A 21,880-nucleotide genomic window follows, 5' to 3' on the forward strand; every position below is an offset into this window, starting at 1 on the left:
TCAATTGGTAAATTCTCAGTGCAACAGAAGGTATTTAACAACTGTAAACTTTTAATAGCAGTTAACGCACATGATGTTTCAGTGAAGAATACAGTCAGGTTTGTTGTCACTATTGCTACCCCAACACTGGAATCACAAACCAAATTTCAGATGTAATTGGCAGGATTCAAACCTGCATGGGGAAACCCCAGTGGATTCCTAGCCCAACACCTTAACCACTGTGGCCATGAGGTTAAGGCAATGGACTGCTAATCCGTTGTGCTCTGCACACGTGGGTTCGAGTCCCACCCTCGTCACAGGCGTGTTATTTCGCCTCCACTTTACAACAATGTCTGGCTTGGTAGCAGTCTGTCTAACACTTACAAGTAGACAGACTTAGACTACAAGTGAAAGGCTTTGTACAGGTCCATGAGACAGTGCAAGAGTGGGTGGAGAAATGTGAAAAGCTAGCGCTGTGGCTACCTGTTTCACAACCCTGAGCTGTATATCAATGCATTCTGGCCACATCTGCTGTCAGGCTCTTGTGTCGCTGGAGGTCCTTGGACACATTTTGCAGTCCAGACAACAATGGTGAAGAACGTGCACCACAGCCTCTTTTTTTTCTCCACAGACTGGGATGTAATTTCATATGTGTGAGTTATGTCAGCAATAGGTTAAGTTGATGGAATGCCAGTCTGCTGTGCACAGTCTGGGTTTGGATCCCGTTTTTCTTGAAAAGACCTTGCTTAAGCGCGTTCTGAACAGGAAGCGTGCATGGTGCAGAGATTATTGGTATCTGCGTGAGCAGTTAGTTTGAAGGTGAAATTAGGGTCAGGTGTTTTCAGTCTACGGGATGACAATCAGGTGTGAGTGAGCACCCTGTCTTATTTGAAGAACAGGGATCAATCAAAGTCTGACCTTCACAACGCATGTTTGCTAAAGTGTATCAGGCTATGAAAAAAATTGATTCGTGAGGATCTCAGAAAACATCGCAGGACGAGGTGGCCGAGAGGTTAAGGCGATGGACTGCTAATCCATTGTGCTCTGCACACGTGGGTTCGAGTCCCACCCTCGTCGCAGGCGTGTTATTTTGCCTCCACTTTACAACAACGTCTGGCTTGGTAGCAGTCTGTCTAACACTTACAAGGCCTACAAGCGAAAGGCTTTGTACAGGTCCATGAGACAGTGCAAGAGTGGGTGGGGAAACGTGAAAAGCTAGCGCTGTGGCTACCTGTTTCACAACCCTGAGCCGTATATATCAATGCATTCTGGCCACATCTGCTGTCAGGCTCTTGCGTCGCTGGAGGTCCTTCAACGCAGGATGCATTTCGCAGTCCAGACAACAATGGTGAAGAACGTGCACCACAGACTGGGATGTAATTTCATATGTGTCAGTTATGTCAGCAATAGGTTAAGGTTTTTTTCCAATAAAGTTTTATTGAGAAGAAAAACAAACCGACTGACACACAGCAACAATCATTCACAGTTTTTTTCTTTTTATACTAACAAAGGAAAACCAAATAAAAAAAGTACAAACACCGAAAACAAACACACCCCCCGCCCCCCCACCCCGGCTCATCATGGCTAACCAATTACTATCGCTGGTTACGTAGATATTGTAAAACCCAACAACAGGCACAAAAATTTAATTGGGAGGTGTCTGTAACTCTATAAAATATGCAATAAAGGGTTGCCATTTACAAAAAAAATTGTCAGTACAACCCTCATCGTATACCGTATTTTCTCGAGTTTTAAAAAAAAGACATCACGTCCTTTAGCCACTGGGAGATAGATGGATATTTAGCAGACTTCCAGTGCAACAGTAGGGAACGTCTTGCTATAAGGGATGTGAAAGCGATAACATCCTTTTGTATTGAGCTCAATGGAACTGAGGCATCAGGAATCCCAAATACAGCAATCAATTGGCAAGGTTTTAAATCTACCCTGAGAATAGTGGACATGATGGAAAATCATGATGGACATGATCAAAAACCATGGAGATCAGGGCAGAAGAAAAACATATGGCCAAGATGACAGGGAGAGCCATGGCATTTATCACACTTGTCCTCTACATCCGGATATATTACAGAAAGTCTCGACTTGGACAGACGGACTCTGTGTAAAACCTTGAACTGGATAAGTCCAAGACCAGCACAAGAAGTGATGGAGTGTACCCTCCCTATAGCACATTCCCAACACTCCTCACTTATCTGTACTCCTAACTCCATTTCCCACACATTCTTAATTTTCGTGCTCGCCTCACTACTTTGCGCCAGAATAAAATCATAAATCCTAGAAATCATTTCTCTCTGATGTGGATTGTTTGTAAACAAGCTTTCCCGAGCCTGTTCAGGAGGCGCCGAGGGGAAATTAGGAAAACATTTAGAAACGAAATTCCGAATTTGAAAATAACGAAAGAGATGCGTCACAGGGAGGTCATAAGCAGATGACAGATTGGCAAAGCTATCAAAGACACCATCGGCATACAGATTTCTAACTTGTTTAATGCCCAGTGTGCCCACACCACACTGAAAATGTAGAGTCCAAACACGATGGAGGAAATAGGTGGTTGTTGTCTAAAGGACCCAAAGAGGATGCACCTACAAATTTAAAGCGCCGTCTGAATTGATACCAAGTCTTAAGTGTGTTGAGGACAACTTGATTATCAGTATATAGGGAGAGTTTTGTAGGTAGAGAGGAATAAAGTAAAGCAGGTAAATTGGATTCCCTACAAGAAGATATTCCAATTTACACCAAGATCCAGGAGATTTAACCCAGTAGCAAAGTTTATAGATGTGTGCAGACCAGTAACAGAATTGAAAATTGGGTAATGCAAGTCCTCCATTAAGTCTACATTTCTGCAACAAAGATTTATGAACCCTTGGTGGCTTCCCATCCCAAATAAAAGTACTAATTATCTTATCCAATGAATCGAAGAATGATTTTGGCAGAAAAAGAGGAACTTGCTGGAACAAGAAAAGAAACTTCGGTAATATATTCATTTTGACGACATTGATCCTGCCAATTAGAGAAAGGGGGAGGATACCCCAACTCTGAATGTTGTATTTAAGCTTTGAGATAAGGGGAGTGAAATTAGCCGATAAAAGATTAGACAAAGAACATGTCACGTTGATAGCTATGTAACCTTTATTACGAGGTAGTAAGAATGTACATAGGTGTAGTAGTCTAAAGTAGTCTTGGAGGTTATCAGTAATATGAATTTGGACCAGAATCAGAAGATGCTAAATTGTTAGCCTGAGAATTGAAGGTCAATAAAAAGAATACCACACCAGAATGACAATTTGCATAAAATGTATTAAACACACATGGGCTGGTACATACATATATACAAAACGGTTATGAAAAAAAAATAACAAACTAAAATAATAAAGTGCGCATGTAATAAATCCCCTTTTAAATTCCCTTGAGTTTAGTTCGTCCTCAGTTTCACTTGCCTTTGTTGACAAGAGTTCAGTCACCAACGTTGGCCCTTTTTAGTTCGTGTTAGTGTTTGTCCTACCACCATTAAGATGAAGAAGATGATCCTGGCAATCCGTCTAAAGTCAGAGTCACAAACGCGGTTGGCTCGCCACCCAGCCACCCGGACTGGGAATCTATGAATCTCTGGAAGAGCGCCTGGAACGTGGGGATCTGTATCATTCCGTGGAAAGGATCTCCGCACGATGTTTCCAACTCTTTACCAAAGCCTGACCTATAAATAAGGCCAGATCATTTCTCTCAATTACCATTCAGTGAATAAATGGACTGCTACAGGCTACTATAAAATAAAATGAGATAATACTTCAGTTCACCTATAATGCAATGTCAAAATCTCTCTCTCGTTGTACAACAGCTCTTATGTTTCTTCTCAGGTATCAAAACTATATGAATTTCTCTCCAGTATCCAAAGTATATTTACATCACAAATTACATCCTTCATAAAAACACACATTTCTAATTCAAGTTGTATGAAACCTTAGTAACGTTAGCAGTATGAAGAATAAAACTGCATGAATTGCATGTACACATCGATCAACTTGTATTACTTTAAATTAGAGGCATTAAGGTGTGAGCGTGCTTATTTATCCCCCTCTGCACCAGTAACAGTGGAAAGAATGCACTAAAAATTGTACTTCTTTAACCTCCAATAAACACAATTAAATCCACAACTTTTAACATCATTATTTAACAAACTAACCATTTAGCAACAGTAAGGAAAAGTGACATTTCTTTTTATAACCCACAACAAAATCATTAGTTGTTTTCAAAGGCATTAACCAGTAGTCCGCTAGCCTATTGTGGCTAATTACGATATTAGCATTTGAATACAGCAGGCTCACATTAGCTTTCCACCATTAGCACCTTTGCATTGCTTACCCATTAGCGGCCATTAGCATAAATGCTAGCGAACTCAGAGGCCTAGCGCCAGGTAAACTCACCATTTAAGCAGAATTCACTGCCTTTAGCTCCGTGACAACAGTGGATTCAGGCACAGCTCTCTTTTACTCTCTATATTACAACAAGATATAGTCAGTATAAGCAATAATGAGTACAGAACTTGTTTAATTCACTCCATGTCATTTTTCGTCTTACCAAGTGGATAACGCAGCCTCCTACGCTCAGGTGCAAGCGCCAAAAGAACGTGCAGAGACACTAACCTAGAGGTGTAACTGTAACAGAGCCTAGCTGGCAGCTGATTGGTCAGTTCACTGCCTCATAGAGTTCACCCATTTGCTCACTTACAAATCCATCAAAGATAACAAGAAAATCAAAGTTAACCCTTTTGTGACTTGGTTAGACAGCTAAATAGTGTTTCTCATTATTAAGCCTGGGCTACACCTAGGTATTTAAACCCTGACTGACTAAATCGAAAAGGTAGATCTGACTGTTGGAGAGGAAATGCTGCAGTATTGATGGGAAAACAGTCGCTTTTGTCCAAATTTAATTTATAACCAGAGAAAACACCGAAGGTCTCCAGAACACCCAAGACAGCAGGCATAGAGGCAATAGGATCGGTTACATACAATAACAAATCATCAGCATATAGCGACAATTTGTATTCTACACCGTATCGAACTATTCCTTTAAACAAGGGAGAAGATCTTAATACGATAGACAGAGGCTCGATAGCGACAGCAAAAAGCAGAGGTGATAAAGGACAGCCTTGGCGACACCCACGTCCGAGAGCAAAATAATACGAATAAATATCGTAAATTTATCCCCGAATCTGAACTTCCTCAAGACTGCAAACAAATACTCCCACTCAACCCTATCAAATGCTTTTTCAGCATCTAAAGAAATCACAATCTCAGGAAGCTCAGCCGAATGCTTTGAATAAATTATATTAAAAAGAGTGTATGGGTATTGAAAAGCAACTGATGTCCCTTTATAAAACTGTTCTGCTCTTCAGATATAATATAAGGGAGTACATTCTCTAAACGAGATGCCATTACTTTCACCAACACCTTTACATCTGCATTAAGCAGAGACAGCGGTCTATAAGAACCACAGGAGGTTGGATCCTTACCCTCCTATAGAGGGCTATAGTGGCTTGTATCAGAGTTGGAGGCAAAGACCCACATTCCAAGGATTCGTTGAACATAGCCAAAAGCAATGGAGCTAATTTCCCAATAAACGTTTTTAAAAATTCAATTGGAAACCCATCCGGGCCAGGAGCTTTGTTACATTGCATAGTTTTAACTGAAATTAAAATTTCTTCAAGAGAGAGTGGGGAGTCCAGTTGCATGGCAGTATTAGAATCAATAACAGGGTTACAAAGGTTTTGAAGAAATGCATTCATTTTAGCATTGTCTGTAGGAAATTCGGATTTATAAAGCGAAGAGTGAAACGATTTAAAAGTAGCATTAATTTCCATGGGATCTGTAGTGACAATATTATAAGTGTTTTTAACACTAGGTATGAGACGGGAAGTGGTCTGTCGCCGTAGCTGATGTGCCAGTAAACGACTCGGCTTGTCGCCATGTTCATAGTATGAACCACGAGTACGTAACAACAAGCGTTCCGCCTCTTTAGTCGAAATAATATTAAATTCTGCTTGTGAGTCGAGACGCTGTTTAAGAAGTTCTGGAGAGGGGTTCAATGCATATCTCTGATCGAGGTTAATGATCGCAGATGTGAGTTCATTAACCCTAGCAGTGCGCTTTTTATTACAGAGAGTGGAGTAATAAATAATCTGCCCTCTGATATAGGATTTAAGTGGGATTTAAGTTATCTAATTGTAGAGGCGAGTGATCAGAAATTACAATACCCAGATAGTCAGAAGAAACTACACAAGAATCAAGAGTACTGTCTATAAAAAAAAATCAATCCATGAATAGGAATGATGCACCTGAGAGAGAAAGAAAACTTTTTAAGAGAGGGGTTACGGGATCTCCAGGGATCAACGAGACCGTTCTGACACATAAAATCGGAAAATGTTTTAGACATAGCAGATTGATTCAGAGTACGGGGATTAGACCGATCTAAGTTTGGGTCAAAAACCGTTTAAATCTCCCCCGAAAATCAACAGGTGAGTATTTAAGAAAGGGAGATTGCTCAACAATCTATTAGCAAATTCCACGTCATCAAAGTTTGGAGCGTATACATTTACCAACAACACCTGTCTTTGCATTAGTGTACCAGCAACTATAATATATCTACCGTTCACATCAGCAATAATGTTAGTGGAGGAAAACTGTGACCTTTTGCCAATTAAAATAGCAACCCCTCTTGCCTTCGAATTAAAGTTCGGGTGGAAGACTCGACTCACCCAAGGGCAGTGTAACCTATGAGGATCTTTAATACGTAGGTGAGTCTCCTGTAAAAATACTATATCGGAGTTTAAACGTTTCAAATGTATAAAAACTTTAGATCTCTTGACAGGATTACCCATACCTCTGACGTTCCAACTAATAAATCTTAAAGGCGTGCCTGTCCCAGCTATGCTGGGATCCATATTACTACTGACCATTTAAATAAATTAAACCATACGGATATAAATAGCCAATTAGAGCCGAAGTGGGATCTCCTCCCCCAGCAATCCCCCAAACACACACACACCCAAAGACTCCATAAAACAAAGGAGACAGCAGTGTTTCCCACAATAACCAAAAGTTGTCCACAATGTGAAAACAACTCGGAGAGTAAGCTGAACTAACCAACAAAATTACCAAAACAAAAATTTAGAGAAAAGGCCCCTACTGACTTCAAGTCTGATAAACAGTCTGCGCACAATAACAAATATAATGTCCTTAACTTTTAAAGACTTTTAACAAATAATATAACAGTGTAGCACGTAAAGCCGAGGAAAAAACACTAATAAAATTAAATAAACAGAAACTCTAACCCAGTCAGAGCATCAAAACAAAGAAGCACATTAATACAGAAGTAGATTTAAGAGGAGTGGGTCGACAAAATCTAGGAGAAGTAATGCAACGACAATATCGTCAATAAAAATCCGAATACTGTAGAGCTGGAAGGTCGAGCGCAAAAAAATAAAAATAAAAGAAGAGGGAAAAAAATTCAGCTGTGTAGGTGATGCAGTTCACCCCGATATCAATAGTTTAACATAGTCTCCTGCTTCCTCTGCTGAAATAAAGTCCTTCTGAACACTGTTATATGTAATGCGAAGCCGAGCTAGGTGAAGTATTCCATAGCGAGCGCCCTCAATACCACGAAGTGGATGCAGACCCTCGTTAAATGCAGCCCGGGCTCAGGCTATCTTGGCTGTGTAGTCAGGGAAAACGGAGATGGTCAAATCCCACAATTTAATACGTTGAAGCTCTCTCGCACGGCGTAAAATGTCAACACAGTCACTGTGATAGTGGAATCTGCACACAATAGCTCGTGGTCGTTCACCAGGCTTGGGCTTCGGCTGAAGGGTCCGGTGGGACCGGTCCAAAACCGGCTCCTTCTCCAGACCAAACGCCTATTTTAACAAGGCCGCTACAGCAGCGGTTGTACAGGTGTCAGCGCCCTCTGGAACTCCTACTATCCTAACGTTATTGTGCCATGACCTCGACTCCAAATCCTCACATTTATTCTCTAATTGAGTCATGGGAGTGACTCGATAGTAGTCTTCATGTGAGCTATGTCATTGGTGCAACCGGAGAGAGCGTGCTCCATTTCCACAACAGTACCTTTCAGTGTTAATATGGTAGCCACGGTAGCAACTTTATCACTAGTCAGCTGTGTTTTCACGGCCTGCAGGTCAAGCTGGATAGTAGACAGCGCATCCCAGAGAATCTCCTGGAGCTCCTTTTTAAAAATATCGGCGATGTCCTTCCTCAGTGAAGCCAGCAGCTCGAGTCTGAGTGCGGCGAAGTCAAAGTCACTGCTCGGCGATGCAGATTCAGGGGAAAAAGGGACTCACTCGCGGCGTGCACACTAGGCCTCAGTTGTGTCTGAATGCTACCACGAGTTTTCATGTTCTTTCCAGACATTTGAATGTGCCACAAAATTAAAAGTGCAAACAAAGAAACAGAGTAGAATAAGTCAAAATCTATTGTATGACTGAAAAGGGCAAATTAATTACAATTTTAATCGAAATCAGCAGGAGCCTAGTCCATCGAACTCCAAATTCGAACCTCCGCCTAGGCCATCTTTATGTAGAGCATCAATTCTTTTTTTCAGATCCTCAGAGAGTTCTTTGCCATGAGGTATGAGGGAGTATGAGAGAGCTGACACCAAATTTAACACACCTGCTCCGCATTCACACCTGAGACCTTGTAACACTAACAAGTCACATGACACTGGGGAGGGAAAATGGCTTATTGGGCCCAATTTGGACATTTTCACTTAGGGGTGTACTCACTTTTGTTGCTTTTGTTGTTTAGACATTAATGGCTGTGAGTTGAGTTATTTTGAGAGGACAGCAAATTTACACTGTTACACAAGCTGTACACTCACTACTTTACATTGTAGCAAAGTGCATTTCTTCAGTGTTGTCACATGAAAAGATATAATCAAATTTTTACAAAAATGTGAGGGGTGTACTCACTTTTGTGAGATACTGTGTGTGCGCGTATATATATAGGGGTGAGGTTTAGAGACTGAATGAGCATGTTCACCTGACCAGAAATGTTGTTGCATCCTTTTCGGAGTCAGTCCTTGCCAGTGCGTTTCAGGGAAACGTGGAGAGGATGTGGTGCTGCTGGGTTAGCCTATGCTAGCGAGCTGTTTTCCTCTTCCAGTGAGTGCCTCAGCTCTTTTTAGGTATTAAACCTTGTTTAAACAGGACTTGTTTACCAATACCCAAATAAATTGTTAAAGTGTTGAAGGTTTATAAACAAAACAGTTGTCACAGCGTTTGAAACCTTTTTTGTGATCTCCATTATGGCTTAGCCACCAAGCTGTAACGAATTTACCTCTGCCTGTTAACTCCTCCCACATTACATTACTAATTCTAAAGATACTTCGTTTTTTTTATTTTATTATTCATTTATAAATTTATTTTTGAATAAATTTGAACCCACACCTCTAGGGGAGACTGCGACCTGAACGCAGCGCCTTAGACCGCTCGGCCACCCTGACACATTGAAGCTGCGCCTCGTGGACCATGCACGACGCCCATTGTGTCGACCATATGAGTCATCATAATACGACCATATGAGTCGTATAAACACTTGTCTAACTGCTCGAATATCTACGGGCAGTGATTTAAAGGAAACCCATGCAGTATTTTGACCCAAATGTTTCCAGGAGAGGAGAACACTTTTTAAGGTGACATACCTGGATTTTTAACAGCTCCATAGCTTGTCATACAAACTTGGGTAACGGCCACAACAAACCAGACACTGAAATGAACAACGCCTGAGTCTGGCATCTCACAATTCACTAGTGGGCAAGCGGTAATATCTCAGTGAAGACTTTGTACAATAGCAGGTATGCAGTGATTGTATACTTTTACTGGTAATTCTTCCAGTTGATAGTGAAGAGGTCAGTCAGCATTATTGTTACAACTGATACCCTAACAATGGCTCTGACCTGCCTGAATCATTTGGTAAGTGCTACTTGTTGGGGTAGTTTTCAGTGATTCAAACAACTGAATCAAGAAGACTTTTTGTGCGGGTTTTAAAGTTTTAAAGAAAGTGCTTACAAGTTGGGGCAACTTTCAGTGAATTTGGACACCACGAATGTGGAGTGTGAAACTATAATCACATTCATCGTTGTTGAGATTCTAACTTGAGTGTTTCTCTTTATAAATATTTCTTAAAATTCTCGCACAGATATTTAGTGAAACATACGCTGAAATCTCTTAGAGCAATACCTTTGAATACATCAGTGAAAGCATCATTTGGCTGTGTACCTACTCTCAATCTAGAGTGATAACTGCCTGTCAATGTGTGAATCACCTGGTTCATTCACATGGAGTGATCTGCCATCATCACTTCTATTGTCACATTGGATTCTGTGGGTTGGACTGTGAATCTTCTCAAGTTATGATCAGACTCTGAGCATTCAAAGGAACAACACTTGACTCAGGCCCCTCAGAATGAAATAGTGGTCAACAGGTAAATTCTCAGTGGACAACTTCTAGGATAGCAGGAATGTAGTGATTATATTTGTTGTGGTAAATATGGCAGGAGAAGATGCAAAGAAGAAGACCACCCATCTGTCTTATTGTCACAGTTGTTATTCTATCAATGGCTCTGACCTTCCTGAATGGTAAGTGCTATTTGTTGGGGTGGTTTTGGGTGATTGAAGCAACTAAAGATACTTCTTCTTTTTTTGCATTCATTTTATTATTTATTTATTGGTTGATTGATTGATTGATTTTTTTGTTTATTTATTTATTTATTCGTTTATTTTTACAATTTATTAAACGTTAAACAGTTTGGACAACGTCCAATACTTTCAAAAGAAAGCACAATTAGATTACTTCAAATAGGAGCACTTGATTGACAATATATTCATAAGCGCCTCTCGTTGGGGCGGTCTCCTCTGTGTATTTGCCTTTACCGTCTTCTGTGACTGGGGTGCAGTGTGTCTCTGGATGTTACCCCAGTTGTATGACATATACTTCAGTTTTAATGTCATTTTCTGCAAGCTTTGGTACCTTTCAGTGACAGCAATAATAGGAAATGTTGAAACCGTAATATTGTTTCACTTCGTAAAGATTTAGTTAAACTGTTCCCAGTGTATTTGGTGTAATTGATTCTGTCTACTGTTCTTTTTTTTTCTATTCACATGAACTGTTTAACGATCATCAGCGCTTTTGTCCCCTTGGATTTCGATGTGGGTTGGATGCGAACCATCATCTGGGCAGCTCCTGAATGTTTAAAGGAACAACACCAGACTCTCGGGTCACTCAGAATGAAAAGCATTCATTCATTCAATTGGTAAATTCTCAGTACAACAGCAGGTATGCAACAACTATAAACTTTTAATAGCATTTAAGGTAGGTGGTGTTTCAGTGAAGAAAACAGTCAAGTTTGTTGTCACCCTAGCTACCCCAACACTGGGATCACAAGCCAGATTTCAGACGTAGTTGGCAGGATTCGAACCTGCGCGGGGAAACCCCAATGGATTTCTAGTCCATCGCCTTAACCACTCGGCCACAACTACATAAAAAGTAAAAAATGGACAGTGCCATAGAATCAAGACAGTGTTATAATTTAAGCCTAGAATGGGGTTCAGTGAACAAGTCTTAACCATAGTGTGGCAAACAGAAGCTTCAACCCGTTTGAAAGCATTCTAAACTATACATTTCAAGTGACTTACTTCAAGTCAATAGTTTGAAGGTGAAATTAGGGTCAGGTGTTTTCAGTCTACGGGATGACAATCAGGTGTGAGTGAGCACCCTGTCTTATTTGAAGAACAGGGATCAATCAAAGTCTGACCTTCACAACGCATGTTTGCTAAAGTGTATCAGGCTATGAAAAAAATTGATTCGTGAGGATCTCAGAAAACATCGCAGGATGAGGTGGCCGAGAGGTTAAGGCGATGGACTGCTAATCCATTGTGCTCTGCACACGTGGGTTCGAGTCCCACCCTCGTCGCAGGCGTGTTATTTTGCCTCCACTTTACAACAACGTCTGGCTTGGTAGCAGTCTGTCTAACACTTACAAGGCCTACAAGCGAAAGGCTTTGTACAGGTCCATGAGACAGTGCAAGAGTGGGTGGGGAAACGTGAAAAGCTAGCGCTGTGGCTACCTGTTTCACAACCCTGAGCCGTATATCAATGCATTCTGGCCACATCTGCTGTCAGGCTCTTGCGTCGCTGGAGGTCCTTCAACGCAGGATGCATTTCGCAGTCCAGACAACAATGGTGAAGAACGTGCACCACAGACTGGGATGTAATTTCATATGTGTGAGTTATGTCAGCAATAGGTTAAGTTGATGGAATGCCAGTCTGCTGTGCACAGTCTGGGTTTGGATCCCGTTCTTCTTGAAAAGACCTTGCTTAAGCGCGTTCTGAACAGGAAGCGTGCATGGTGCAGAGATTATTGGTATCTGCGTGAGCAGTTAGTTTGAAGGTGAAATTAGGGTCAGGTGTTTTCAGTCTACGGGATGACAATCAGGTGTGAGTGAGCACCCTGTCTTATTTGAAGAACAGGGATCAATCAAAGTCTGACCTTCACAACGCATGTTTGTTAAAGTGTATCAGGCTATGAAAAAAATTGATTCGTGAGGATCTCAGAAAACCCCGCAGGATGAGGTGGCCGAGAGGTTAAGGCGATGGACTGCTAATCCATTGTGCTCTGCACGTGTGGGTTCGAGTCCCACCCTCGTCGCAGGTGTGTTATTTTGCCTCCACTTTACAACAACGTCTGGCTTGGTAGCAGTCTGTCTAACACTTACAAGGCCTACAAGCGAAAGGCTTTGTACAGGTCCATGAGACAGTGCAAGAGTGGGTGGAGAAATGTGAAAAGCTAGCGCCGTGGCTACCTGTTTCACAACTCTGAGCCGTATATCAATGCATTCTAGCCACATCTGCTGTCAGGCTCTTGCGTCGCTGGAGGTCCTTCAACGCAGGATGCATTTCGCAGTCCAGACAACAATGGCGAAGAACATGCACCACAGCCTCTTTTTTTTTTCTCCACAGACTGGGATGTAATTTCATATGTGTGAATTATGTCAGCAATAGGTTAAGTTGATGGACTGCCAGTCTGCTGTGCACAGTCTGGGTTTGGATCCCGTTTTTCTTGAAAAGACCTTGCTTAAGCGCGTTCTGAACAGGAAGCGTGCATGGTGCAGAGATTATTGGCATCTGCGTGAGCAGTTAGTTTGAAGGTGAAATTAGGGTCAGGTGTTTTCAGTCTACGGGATGACAATCAGGTGTGAGTGAGCACCCTGTCTTATTTGAAGAACAGGGATCAATCAAAGTCTGACCTTCACAACGCATGTTTGCTAAAGTGTATCAGGCTATGAAAAAAATTGATTGGTGAGGATCTCAGAAAACACCGCAGGATGAGGTGGCCGAGAGGTTAAGGCGATGGACTGCTAATCCATTGTGCTCTGCACGCGTGGGTTCGAGTCCCACCCTCGTCGCAGGCGTGTTATTTTGCCTCCACTTTACGACAACGTCTGGCTTGGTAGCAGTCTGTCTAACACTTACAAGGCCTACAAGCGGAAGGCTTTGTACAGGTCCATGAGACAGTGCAAGAGTGGGTGGAGAAATGTGAAAAGCTAGCGCTGTGGCTACCTGTTTCACAACCCTGAGCCGTATATCAATGCATTCTGGCCACATCTGCTGTCGGGCTCTTGCGTCGCTGGAGGTCCTTGGATGCATTTTGCAGTCCAGACAACAATGGCGAAGAACGTGCACCACAGCCTCTTTTTTTTCTCCACAGACTGGGATGTAATTTCATATGTGTGAGTTATGTCAGCAATAGGTTAAGTTGATGGACTGCCAGTCTGCTGTGCACAGTCTGGGTCTGGATCCCGTTTTTCTTGAAAAGACCTTGCTTAAGCGCGTTCTGAACAGGAAGCGTGCATGGTGCAGAGATTATTGGTATCTGCGTGAGCAGTTAGTTTGAAGGTGAAATTAGGGTCAGGTATTTTCAGTCTACGGGATGACAATCAGGTGTGAGTGAGCACCCTGTCTTATTTGAAGAACAGGGATCAATCAAAGTCTGACCTTCACAACGCATGTTTGCTAAAGTGTATCAGGCTATGAAAAAAATTGATTCGTGAGGATCTCAGAAAGCATCGCAGGACGAGGTCGCTGAGAGGTTAAGGCGATGGACTGCTAATCCATTGTGCTCTGCACGTGTGGGTTCGAGTCCCACCCTCGTCGCAGGCGTGTTATTTTGCCTCCACTTTACAACAACGTCTGGCTTGGTAGCAGTCTGTCTAACACTTACAAGGCCTACAAGCGAAAGGCTTTGTACAGGTCCATGAGACAGTGCAAGTGTTGGTGGAGAAATGTGAAAAGCTAGCGCCGTGGCTACCTGTTTCACAACTCTGAGCCGTATATCAATGCATTCTAGCCACATCTGCTGTCAGGCTCTTGCGTCGCTGGAGGTCCTTCAACGCAGGATGCATTTCGCAGTCCAGACAACAATGGTGAAGAACGTGCACCACAGACTGGGATGTAATTTCATATGTGTGAGTTATGTCAGCAATAGGTTAAGTTGATGGAATGCCAGTCTGCTGTGCACAGTCTGGGTTTGGATCCCGTTCTTCTTGAAAAGACCTTGCTTAAGCGCGTTCTGAACAGGAAGCGTGCATGGTGCAGAGATTATTGGCATCTGCGTGAGCAGTTAGTTTGAAGGTGAAATTAGGGTCAGGTGTTTTCAGTCTACGGGATGACAATCAGGTGTGAGTGAGCACCCTGTCTTATTTGAAGAACAGGGATCAATCAAAGTCTGACCTTCACAACGCATGTTTGTTAAAGTGTATCAGGCTATGAAAAAAATTGATTCGTGAGGATCTCAGAAAACCCCGCAGGATGAGGTGGCCGAGAGGTTAAGGCGATGGACTGCTAATCCATTGTGCTCTGCACGTGTGGGTTCGAGTCCCACCCTCGTCGCAGGTGTGTTATTTTGCCTCCACTTTACAACAACGTCTGGCTTGGTAGCAGTCTGTCTAACACTTACAAGGCCTACAAGCGAAAGGCTTTGTACAGGTCCATGAGACAGTGCAAGAGTGGGTGGAGAAATGTGAAAAGCTAGCGCCGTGGCTACCTGTTTCACAACTCTGAGCCGTATATCAATGCATTCTAGCCACATCTGCTGTCAGGCTCTTGCGTCGCTGGAGGTCCTTCAACGCAGGATGCATTTCGCAGTCCAGACAACAATGGCGAAGAACATGCACCACAGCCTCTTTTTTTTTTCTCCACAGACTGGGATGTAATTTCATATGTGTGAATTATGTCAGCAATAGGTTAAGTTGATGGACTGCCAGTCTGCTGTGCACAGTCTGGGTTTGGATCCCGTTTTTCTTGAAAAGACCTTGCTTAAGCGCGTTCTGAACAGGAAGCGTGCATGGTGCAGAGATTATTGGCATCTGCGTGAGCAGTTAGTTTGAAGGTGAAATTAGGGTCAGGTGTTTTCAGTCTACGGGATGACAATCAGGTGTGAGTGAGCACCCTGTCTTATTTGAAGAACAGGGATCAATCAAAGTCTGACCTTCACAACGCATGTTTGCTAAAGTGTATCAGGCTATGAAAAAAATTGATTGGTGAGGATCTCAGAAAACACCGCAGGATGAGGTGGCCGAGAGGTTAAGGCGATGGACTGCTAATCCATTGTGCTCTGCACGTGTGGGTTCGAGTCCCACCCTCGTCGCAGGCGTGTTATTTTGCCTCCACTTTACGACAACGTCTGACTTGGTAGCAGTCTGTCTAACACTTACAAGGCCTACAAGCGGAAGGCTTTGTACAGGTCCATGAGACAGTGCAAGAGTGGGTGGAGAAATGTGAAAAGCTAACGCTGTGGCTACCTGTTTCACAACCCTGAGCCGTATATCAATGCATTCTGGCCACATCTGCTGTCAGGCTCTTGCGTCGCTGGAGGTCCTTGGATGCATTTTGCAGTCCAGACAACAATGGCGAAGAACGTGCACCACAGCCTCTTTTTTTTCTCCACAGACTGGGATGTAATTTCATATGTGTGAGTTATGTCAGCAATAGGTTAAGTTGATGGACTGCCAGTCTGCTGTGCACAGTCTGGGTCTGGATCCCGTTTTTCTTGAAAAGACCTTGCTTAAGCGCGTTCTGAACAGGAAGCGTGCATGGTGCAGAGATTATTGGTATCTGCGTGAGCAGTTAGTTTGAAGGTGAAATTAGGGTCAGGTATTTTCAGTCTACGGGATGACAATCAGGTGTGAGTGAGCACCCTGTCTTATTTGAAGAACAGGGATCAATCAAAGTCTGACCTTCACAACGCATGTTTGCTAAAGTGTATCAGGCTATGAAAAAAATTGATTCGTGAGGATCTCAGAAAGCATCGCAGGACGAGGTCGCTGAGAGGTTAAGGCGATGGACTGCTAATCCATTGTGCTCTGCACGTGTGGGTTCGAGTCCCACCCTCGTCGCAGGCGTGTTATTTTGCCTCCACTTTACAACAACGTCTGGCTTGGTAGCAGTCTGTCTAACACTTACAAGGCCTACAAGTGAAAGGCTTTGTACAGGTCCATGAGACAGTGCAAGAGTGTGTGGAGAAACGTGAAAAGCTAGCGCTGTGGCTACCTGTTTCACAACCCTGAGCCGTATATCAATGCATTCTGGCCACATCTGCTGTCAGGCTCTTGCGTCGCTGGAGGTCCTTGGATGCATTTTGCAGTCCAGACAACAATGGCGAAGAACGTGCACCACAGCCTCTTTTTTTTCTCCACAGACTGGGATGTAATTTCATATGTGTGAGTTATGTCAGCAATAGGTTAAGTTGATGGACTGCCAGTCTGCTGTGCACAGTCTGGGTCTGGATCCCGTTTTTCTTGAAAAGACCTTGCTTAAGCGTGTTCTGAACAGGAAGCGTGCATGGTGCAGAGATTATTGGTATCTGCGTGAGCAGTTAGTTTGAAGGTGAAATTAGGGTCAGGTATTTTCAGTCTACGGGATGACAATCAGGTGTGAGTGAGCACCCTGTCTTATTTGAAGAACAGGGATCAATCAAAGTCTGACCTTCACAACGCATGTTTGCTAAAGTGTATCAGGCTATGAAAAAAATTGATTCGTGAGGATCTCAGAAAACATCGCAGGACGAGGTCGCTGAGAGGTTAAGGCGATGGACTGCTAATCCATTGTGCTCTGCACGCGTGGGTTCGAGTCCCACCCTCGTCGCAGGCGTGTTATTTTGCCTCCACTTTACAACAACGTCTGGCTTGGTTGCAGTCTGTCTAACACTTACAAGGCCTACAAGTGAAAGGCTTTGTACAGGTCCATGAGACAGTGCAAGAGTGGGTGGAGAAACGTGAAAAGCTAGCGCTGTGGCTACCTGTTTCACAACCCTGAGCCGTATATCACTGCACTCTGGCCACATCTACTGTCAGGCTCTTGCGTCGCTGGAGGTCCTTCAACGCAGAACGCATTTCGCAGTCCAGACGACAATGGCGAAGAACGTGCACCACAGCCTCTTTTTTTCTCCACAGACTGGGATGTAATTTCATATGTGTCAGTTATGTCAGCAATAGGTTAAGGTTTTTTTCCAATAAAGTTTTATTGAGAAGAAAAACAAACCGACTGACACACAGCAACAATCATTCACAGTTTTTTTCTTTTTATACTAACAAAGGAAAACCAAATAAAAAAAGTACAAACACCGAAAACAAACACACCCCCCGCCCCCCCACCCCGGCTCATCATGGCTAACCAATTACTATCGCTGGTTACGTAGATATTGTAAAACCCAACAACAGGCACAAAAATTTAATTGGGAGGTGTCTGTAACTCTATAAAATATGCAATAAAGGGTTGCCATTTACAAAAAAAATTGTCAGTACAACCCTCATCGTATACCGTATTTTCTCGAGTTTTAAAAAAAGACATCACGTCCTTTAGCCACTGGGAGATAGATGGATATTTAGCAGACTTCCAGTGCAACAGTAGGGAACGTCTTGCTATAAGGGATGTGAAAGCGATAACATCCTTTTGTATTGAGCTCAATGGAACTGAGGCATCAGGAATCCCAAATACAGCAATCAATTGGCAAGGTTTTAAATCTACCCTGAGAATAGTGGACATGATGGAAAATCATGATGGACATGATCAAAAACCATGGAGATCAGGGCAGAAGAAAAACATATGGCCAAGATGACAGGGAGAGCCATGGCATTTATCACACTTGTCCTCTACATCCGGATATATTACAGAAAGTCTCGACTTGGACAGACGGACTCTGTGTAAAACCTTGAACTGGATAAGTCCAAGACCAGCACAAGAAGTGATGGAGTGTACCCTCCCTATAGCACATTCCCAACACTCCTCACTTATCTGTACTCCTAACTCCATTTCCCACACATTCTTAATTTTCGTGCTCGCCTCACTACTTTGCGCCAGAATAAAATCATAAATCCTAGAAATCATTTCTCTCTGATGTGGATTGTTTGTAAACAAGCTTTCCCGAGCCTGTTCAGGAGGCGCCGAGGGGAAATTAGGAAAACATTTAGAAACGAAATTCCGAATTTGAAAATAACGAAAGAGATGCGTCACAGGGAGGTCATAAGCAGATGACAGATTGGCAAAGCTATCAAAGACACCATCGGCATACAGATTTCTAACTTGTTTAATGCCCAGTGTGCCCACACCACACTGAAAATGTAGAGTCCAAACACGATGGAGGAAATAGGTGGTTGTTGTCTAAAGGACCCAAAGAGGATGCACCTACAAATTTAAAGCGCCGTCTGAATTGATACCAAGTCTTAAGTGTGTTGAGGACAACTTGATTATCAGTATATAGGGAGAGTTTTGTAGGTAGAGAGGAATAAAGTAAAGCAGGTAAATTGGATTCCCTACAAGAAGATATTCCAATTTACACCAAGATCCAGGAGATTTAACCCAGTAGCAAAGTTTATAGATGTGTGCAGACCAGTAACAGAATTGAAAATTGGGTAATGCAAGTCCTCCATTAAGTCTACATTTCTGCAACAAAGATTTATGAACCCTTGGTGGCTTCCCATCCCAAATAAAAGTACTAATTATCTTATCCAATGAATCGAAGAATGATTTTGGCAGAAAAAGAGGAACTTGCTGGAACAAGAAAAGAAACTTCGGTAATATATTCATTTTGACGACATTGATCCTGCCAATTAGAGAAAGGGGGAGGATACCCCAACTCTGAATGTTGTATTTAAGCTTTGAGATAAGGGGAGTGAAATTAGCCGATAAAAGATTAGACAAAGAACATGTCACGTTGATAGCTATGTAACCTTTATTACGAGGTAGTAAGAATGTACATAGGTGTAGTAGTCTAAAGTAGTCTTGGAGGTTATCAGTAATATGAATTTGGACCAGAATCAGAAGATGCTAAATTGTTAGCCTGAGAATTGAAGGTCAATAAAAAGAATACCACACCAGAATGACAATTTGCATAAAATGTATTAAACACACATGGGCTGGTACATACATATATACAAAACGGTTATGAAAAAAAAATAACAAACTAAAATAATAAAGTGCGCATGTAATAAATCCCCTTTTAAATTCCCTTGAGTTTAGTTCGTCCTCAGTTTCACTTGCCTTTGTTGACAAGAGTTCAGTCACCAACGTTGGCCCTTTTTAGTTCGTGTTAGTGTTTGTCCTACCACCATTAAGATGAAGAAGATGATCCTGGCAATCCGTCTAAAGTCAGAGTCACAAACGCGGTTGGCTCGCCACCCAGCCACCCGGACTGGGAATCTATGAATCTCTGGAAGAGCGCCTGGAACGTGGGGATCTGTATCATTCCGTGGAAAGGATCTCCGCACGATGTTTCCAACTCTTTACCAAAGCCTGACCTATAAATAAGGCCAGATCATTTCTCTCAATTACCATTCAGTGAATAAATGGACTGCTACAGGCTACTATAAAATAAAATGAGATAATACTTCAGTTCACCTATAATGCAATGTCAAAATCTCTCTCTCGTTGTACAACAGCTCTTATGTTTCTTCTCAGGTATCAAAACTATATGAATTTCTCTCCAGTATCCAAAGTATATTTACATCACAAATTACATCCTTCATAAAAACACACATTTCTAATTCAAGTTGTATGAAACCTTAGTAACGTTAGCAGTATGAAGAATAAAACTGCATGAATTGCATGTACACATCGATCAACTTGTATTACTTTAAATTAGAGGCATTAAGGTGTGAGCGTGCTTATTTATCCCCCTCTGCACCAGTAACAGTGGAAAGAATGCACTAAAAATTGTACTTCTTTAACCTCCAATAAACACAATTAAATCCACAACTTTTAACATCATTATTTAACAAACTAACCATTTAGCAACAGTAAGGAAAAGTGACATTTCTTTTTATAACCCACAACAAAATCATTAGTTGTTTTCAAAGGCATTAACCAGTAGTCCGCTAGCCTATTGTGGCTAATTACGATATTAGCATTTGAATACAGCAGGCTCACATTAGCTTTCCACCATTAGCACCTTTGCATTGCTTACCCATTAGCGGCCATTAGCATAAATGCTAGCGAACTCAGAGGCCTAGCGCCAGGTAAACTCACCATTTAAGCAGAATTCACTGCCTTTAGCTCCGTGACAACAGTGGATTCAGGCACAGCTCTCTTTTACTCTCTATATTACAACAAGATATAGTCAGTATAAGCAATAATGAGTACAGAACTTGTTTAATTCACTCCATGTCATTTTTCGTCTTACCAAGTGGATAACGCAGCCTCCTACGCTCAGGTGCAAGCGCCAAAAGAACGTGCAGAGACACTAACCTAGAGGTGTAACTGTAACAGAGCCTAGCTGGCAGCTGATTGGTCAGTTCACTGCCTCATAGAGTTCACCCATTTGCTCACTTACAAATCCATCAAAGATAACAAGAAAATCAAAGTTAACCCTTTTGTGACTTGGTTAGACAGCTAAATAGTGTTTCTCATTATTAAGCCTGGGCTACACCTAGGTATTTAAACCCTGACTGACTAAATCGAAAAGGTAGATCTGACTGTTGGAGAGGAAATGCTGCAGTATTGATGGGAAAACAGTCGCTTTTGTCCAAATTTAATTTATAACCAGAGAAAACACCGAAGGTCTCCAGAACACCCAAGACAGCAGGCATAGAGGCAATAGGATCGGTTACATACAATAACAAATCATCAGCATATAGCGACAATTTGTATTCTACACCGTATCGAACTATTCCTTTAAACAAGGGAGAAGATCTTAATACGATAGACAGAGGCTCGATAGCGACAGCAAAAAGCAGAGGTGATAAAGGACAGCCTTGGCGACACCCACGTCCGAGAGCAAAATAATACGAATAAATATCGTAAATTTATCCCCGAATCTGAACTTCCTCAAGACTGCAAACAAATACTCCCACTCAACCCTATCAAATGCTTTTTCAGCATCTAAAGAAATCACAATCTCAGGAAGCTCAGCCGAATGCTTTGAATAAATTATATTAAAAAGAGTGTATGGGTATTGAAAAGCAACTGATGTCCCTTTATAAAACTGTTCTGCTCTTCAGATATAATATAAGGGAGTACATTCTCTAAACGAGATGCCATTACTTTCACCAACACCTTTACATCTGCATTAAGCAGAGACAGCGGTCTATAAGAACCACAGGAGGTTGGATCCTTACCCTCCTATAGAGGGCTATAGTGGCTTGTATCAGAGTTGGAGGCAAAGACCCACATTCCAAGGATTCGTTGAACATAGCCAAAAGCAATGGAGCTAATTTCCCAATAAACGTTTTTAAAAATTCAATTGGAAACCCATCCGGGCCAGGAGCTTTGTTACATTGCATAGTTTTAACTGAAATTAAAATTTCTTCAAGAGAGAGTGGGGAG

The 21,880-nt window shown here is 42.2% G+C and overlaps 2 long non-coding RNA genes and 10 other non-coding genes across 12 annotated transcripts; 9 read left to right on the forward strand and 3 right to left on the reverse strand.

The window, feature by feature from the left end:
* The first annotated feature begins 974 nt into the window (after positions 1–974).
* On the forward strand, positions 975–1,056 carry trnas-gcu (transfer RNA serine (anticodon GCU)). Its single transcript has one exon. It is a non-coding gene; the product is annotated as a tRNA-Ser (tRNA).
* Positions 1,057–3,274: 2,218 nt separating this feature from the next.
* On the reverse strand, positions 3,275–5,264 carry LOC128617229 (uncharacterized). The gene is made up of 3 exons (XR_008387548.1): positions 4,573–5,264; positions 4,419–4,488; positions 3,275–3,691 (listed from the first exon to the last, which is right to left on the reverse strand). It is a non-coding gene; the product is annotated as an uncharacterized LOC128617229 (long non-coding RNA).
* A 6,198-nt stretch (positions 5,265–11,462) lies between these two features.
* Positions 11,463–11,544, reverse strand: trnas-aga (transfer RNA serine (anticodon AGA)). Its single transcript has one exon. It is a non-coding gene; the product is annotated as a tRNA-Ser (tRNA).
* A 352-nt stretch (positions 11,545–11,896) lies between these two features.
* Positions 11,897–11,978, forward strand: trnas-gcu (transfer RNA serine (anticodon GCU)). Its single transcript has one exon. It is a non-coding gene; the product is annotated as a tRNA-Ser (tRNA).
* Positions 11,979–12,631: 653 nt separating this feature from the next.
* On the forward strand, positions 12,632–12,713 carry trnas-gcu (transfer RNA serine (anticodon GCU)). The gene has a single exon. It is a non-coding gene; the product is annotated as a tRNA-Ser (tRNA).
* A 675-nt stretch (positions 12,714–13,388) lies between these two features.
* On the forward strand, positions 13,389–13,470 carry trnas-gcu (transfer RNA serine (anticodon GCU)). Its single transcript has one exon. It is a non-coding gene; the product is annotated as a tRNA-Ser (tRNA).
* Positions 13,471–14,136: 666 nt separating this feature from the next.
* On the forward strand, positions 14,137–14,218 carry trnas-gcu (transfer RNA serine (anticodon GCU)). Its single transcript has one exon. It is a non-coding gene; the product is annotated as a tRNA-Ser (tRNA).
* A 653-nt stretch (positions 14,219–14,871) lies between these two features.
* trnas-gcu (transfer RNA serine (anticodon GCU)) lies at positions 14,872–14,953 on the forward strand. Its single transcript has one exon. It is a non-coding gene; the product is annotated as a tRNA-Ser (tRNA).
* Positions 14,954–15,628: 675 nt separating this feature from the next.
* On the forward strand, positions 15,629–15,710 carry trnas-gcu (transfer RNA serine (anticodon GCU)). Its single transcript has one exon. It is a non-coding gene; the product is annotated as a tRNA-Ser (tRNA).
* A 666-nt stretch (positions 15,711–16,376) lies between these two features.
* Positions 16,377–16,458, forward strand: trnas-gcu (transfer RNA serine (anticodon GCU)). Its single transcript has one exon. It is a non-coding gene; the product is annotated as a tRNA-Ser (tRNA).
* A 666-nt stretch (positions 16,459–17,124) lies between these two features.
* Positions 17,125–17,206, forward strand: trnas-gcu (transfer RNA serine (anticodon GCU)). Its single transcript has one exon. It is a non-coding gene; the product is annotated as a tRNA-Ser (tRNA).
* A 2,234-nt stretch (positions 17,207–19,440) lies between these two features.
* On the reverse strand, positions 19,441–21,428 carry LOC128617481 (uncharacterized). Its single transcript, XR_008387572.1, has 3 exons — positions 20,739–21,428; positions 20,585–20,654; positions 19,441–19,857 (listed from the first exon to the last, which is right to left on the reverse strand). It is a non-coding gene; the product is annotated as an uncharacterized LOC128617481 (long non-coding RNA).
* Between the last annotated feature and the right edge of the window lie 452 nt (positions 21,429–21,880).

The sequence above is a fragment of the Ictalurus furcatus genome, chromosome 13 (assembly GCF_023375685.1).
Source record: "Ictalurus furcatus strain D&B chromosome 13, Billie_1.0, whole genome shotgun sequence".
In the NCBI taxonomy this organism is placed as follows: Eukaryota; Metazoa; Chordata; class Actinopteri; order Siluriformes; family Ictaluridae; genus Ictalurus; species Ictalurus furcatus.